Source organism: Anoplolepis gracilipes, unplaced genomic scaffold, assembly GCF_047496725.1.
Source record: "Anoplolepis gracilipes unplaced genomic scaffold, ASM4749672v1 Contig22, whole genome shotgun sequence".
NCBI lineage: Eukaryota > Metazoa > Arthropoda > Insecta > Hymenoptera > Formicidae > Anoplolepis > Anoplolepis gracilipes.
The window spans coordinates 150,418-155,045 of NW_027328675.1; the positions used below are offsets into that span (position 1 = coordinate 150,418).

General features: G+C 38.9%; 1 pseudogene; it reads left to right on the plus strand.

The window, feature by feature from the left end:
* The first annotated feature begins 638 nt into the window (after window positions 1–638).
* LOC140675948 (uncharacterized) lies at window positions 639–4,357 on the plus strand (annotated as a pseudogene).
* Window positions 4,358–4,628: the final 271 nt, after the last annotated feature.

A 4,628-nucleotide genomic window follows, 5' to 3' on the forward strand; every position in this document is an offset into this window, starting at 1 on the left:
GCAAGTGCCAATGTAAAGCTGCTAGTAATATCGCAAAACGTAATGAGGAGAAGAGTATTTCTGACGTAATTTTGCAAGCACCAATGTAAGGCTTCTAAAAATCGCGTCCCCACGTGCTTTCTTGAGCGCCGTGTGTGGCTGCCGTATGATGAAATCGATTCAAATATTCAAATGTATATGATGATTGAAATATTCGGTTACAAATGTATACGACAAAGCGTGAGATCAAATTTTTGCTAAATGATAACATAAACAACGTCGACAGTACGGATGTTTGCGCTAAAGAATAACGCGCCTACAGTACGAATGTTTGCGCTAAAGAATAACGCGCCGACAGTACGAATGTTTCCGCTAAAGAATAACGTTTCGCATAGTGGCTGGGCATTATCATGTATATTTGACTATAAATATAAATAATAAATATAACCCTATGCGTACAGGATGTCATATTATATTACATTACCATGAAATATGTGTGAGATAAAGAGATATGATATTATAGAAATGACGTATGTTTACACGAAAGAATAACGTTTCGCAACGCGAAAAGAATATAACGATTAGATATAAATCAGAACAGAGAGTCACATCTCGCCATTATTGTCGAAGCTTGCGCGAGTGTACCTTATATGTAAAAAATGGAGCAGGTTTTAACACATCAATCCACCTTGATAAATTCGGTGGAGGAGTACTTTGCGTGGGAGGTGCGATGCGATGATTATATCAAGTCGTTGAAAGAACAGAGTCGAATTAAACGACCGCGAATATCGATCGGATATCAACAATTGTTGATCGCAAAGATCGCGCGACTCGAAGGACTGAAAAATGCGTTGCGCAAACGTTTCGTACACGTGGGTGCCGGACACAGCGCGCATCAAGCTGCACTATTTTGGCGAGAAATTGATACAGCGTTCGAGAACCGTATATCGACTGGTGCGATAATCAATATCAATTATATCGAACCTCGCCAGTTTCTCGAAGACGCGAGTGATATCGTGCTCGAACATGTGCGAGACGCAATCAAAACACACTGCAGTGTGAAAGTGAATACTGTGTTTAACGGTGAGTTTGTGGCGGGTGAAAAGCACGACAATAAAAGTGTAAGTACAAAAAACTGTGAACTCTTTCGTACATCTGATTTACGCGAATGGTACGAGCAACGTGTTATCGAGCCCACTTTAGCATCTCTCGAAGAATTTCAAGAACGTGATAGTGGGTGGGCATTATCGCGTATACTTAATTTGACTGTAAATATAAATAAATATAATCCTATGCGTGCGGGATTTCATATTATATTACTGCGAAAGATAATGATGAAATGAGCGGTAGTTAACGTGCGATCCAAAGACAATGCATGTTTTGCATGGACAGTGACTGCTGCTATGTACCCCGCTGAAAGAATCGTTGAACGAGAATTATCGTACCCGCGTTATACAGATGTGCTAAATCTTCGAGACATTGAGTTTCCAGTGACTCTTAATCAAATTAAAAAGTTTGAAATTAACAACAATATTTCAATCAATGTGTATACCATCGAAAACGAAAATATTGTTCCTGTTCGTCTTTCGGAGCAAAAGAGGGACAAGCACGCCAATTTGCTCTACATTCAAGATGCGCAAGATATCGGACATTTCGCGTGGATCAAGAATTTATCCCGACTCGTGAGTTCGCAACTCAATGGACAAAAATATATCTGCGATCGGTATGTATATTTACTATTATTGATTTTTTTCAAAATAAATATATAATTATTATTCCTATTTTATAGACGTTAAAATATATATATAATTATTATTTTTATTTTTTATAGTTGTCTACATTATTTTTATTCGAATGAGAAACTACAGTTACATACTGTAGACTGTGGGAAGATAAATAACTGTGCTATTCGATTACCGAGCGATAAAGATAAGTGATTAGCTTTTAACAACTATAACAGGAAGGAGCAGGTTCCTTTCGTCATGTATGCCGACCTGGAATGTGTTTTGAGAAAGACGGACAAAGAAGAAGCAGAAAAAAATTTATACCAGCATCATCAAGTGTTTAGTATCGCTTATTATGTACATTGCTCGTACAAATCGTTATCCGCGTATCATTCATGTCGGGATAATAATTGCATTGCATGGTTTGCTGAAGAATTTAAAAATTTAGCAACGCGCGTGAAAACAATTTTATCTACAAATCTTCCCATGATAAATTTGACGCGTGAAGAATTGGAAAAGTTTAACAGCGCTACTCAATGTCATATATGTGAGAAACCATTCGTGGAAGACGATACGCGTGTACACGATCATTGTCACCTCACTGGGCGGTACAGAGGTCCCGCGCATTCAAATTGCAATCTAAATTATAAGGAATCCTTTTATATTCCAATTATTTTCCACAATTTATCCGGTTACGATTCACATTTTATCATCGAGGAAATAGCCACAGCGTTCGAAGGAAGAATCGATCTACTTCCGATAACTAAAGAAAAATACATTTCATTTACGAAAGATGTTAAACTTACGGAAGACAATTCGCGAAATCACATTAAATTACGTTTCATCGATTTTTTTAAATTTCTCACAACAAGTCTCAACAAATTAGCATCTTTTCTCAGTAAAGATAAATTAAAAATTTTACAATCTGAATATGAAAATTTGCGTGTAGAAGACTTTGATTTGTTAACGCGAAAAGGTGTCTTTCCGTACGAATATATCGATTGTGTAGATAAATTGCACGATATATGTTTACCTCCGCGCGAATTATTTTACAGTTTCTTGACCGATAACAGTATCCGAGAACGATTACGCGCACGCCGAGACTGTTTGGAACCGATTCTCCATTAGAACGCTAGGCGAATATAGCGATCTATATTTAAAAATTGTCTTGTTAGTCGATGTTTTTGAAAATTTTCGTGACAATTGTATCAAGAGTTGCTCGATCCTGCGCATTACTATACTCTTCCCGGATACACGTGGGATGCCATGTTGAAGCATACAAACATTAAGTTTGAATTGCTCACTGACATCGATATGAAAATGTTTATAGAACGAGATATACGTGGTGGTTTGAGTCAATGTTCCAACAGATACGCGCATGCTAATAACAAGCACATGCAGTCATACGACCCATTGAAACCGTCATCGTATCTAATGTATTTCGATGTAAATAATTTATACGGATGGGCAATGTGTCAACCTTTGCCTTACGCTAATTTTCAATGGGTCGACAATATATCCAATTTTGATCTATCATCGATCGCGTCCAATTCGCCTACAGGCTATATCCTCGAAGTCGATCTCGAGTACCCGCAACATCTTCACGACGCACATACTTACTTACCGTTTTGTCCGACACGTAACAAACCACCCGGCAGGCGAGAGAACAAGTTGCTCGCAACCTTATACGATAAGAAACGATACGTAATACACTACCGCAATCTGCAGCAATGTATGCGACACGGTCTTCGCGTTACAAAAATTCATCGCATATTACAATTCGCGCAATCTCCATGGTTACGTACATATATTGAATTAAACACGCAATTTAGAACAATGGCGAAAAATGATTTTGAAAAGAATTTATACAAATTAATGAATAATGCAGTTTTCGGCAAAACGATGGAAAATGTGCGCAATCGCGTAGATGTTAAACTTATAACAAAATGGGACGATAGGCGCAAAGGCGATGATCACGAAACCAAATTTTAATAGCAGGAGTGTTTTTTCGGAAAATTTAATCGCTGTGGAATTGCGTAGACTCGAGGTGAAGTTTTACAAACCAAATCTATGTAGGTATGTGTATACTTGATGTATCCAAGATGTGTTTGTACGAATTTTATCACGATTACATGATTCCAATGTAACAAGGAAAATGTAAAGTCATGTACACCGACACGGATAGTTTCATATATCACATTGAGTGCGAAGACGTGTACGAGAATATGAAACGCGACATCGGCAAGTTCGACACGAGCGACTATGCGATAGACAATGCGTACGGTATACCGCTCGTGAATAAAAAGGTACCGGGTCTGATGAAGGATGAAAACAACGGTATGATAATGACAGAATTTGTCGGGCTTAGAGCAAAAATATATGCGCTAAAAGTAGATGGTAAAAAGAATACGTAAAAGGTAAAAGGTGTCAAGAATAACGTTGTCGCGAAAACGATAACATTTGACGATTACATGCAGTGTCTGAACGAAGGAATTAAAATGACGCGACAGCAATCGACTATAAGATCAAAAATGCATAAAGTATATACCACGCGGCAGAAAAAAATTGCTTTAAGTCCACACGATGATAAACGGTATTTAATACCTAAAAATATCGATACGCTACCATGGGGGCATTACAGAATACCGTTGTAAAAAGAAAAAAGTGTATATAAGTAGATAGGATAAGAGAGTTCTAATCCAGGGATCTGAGGGGGGTGGGGTAAGCGGGGAGGAGACGAGGCGAGGTACCTCGCCTCCCGTGGGGGAGGCCAAATGTCCCCCTAGACTGAGGGGAAGGGGGAGGTACCAAATGTCCCCCCCAGATTGAGGGGGAAAGGTTGGTACCAAACACCCCCCTGATTGAGAGGGGGAGGGGGGAAGGCATACATATGGTTCCGCACGTGGAGGGAGTGTCCTCTCCGAC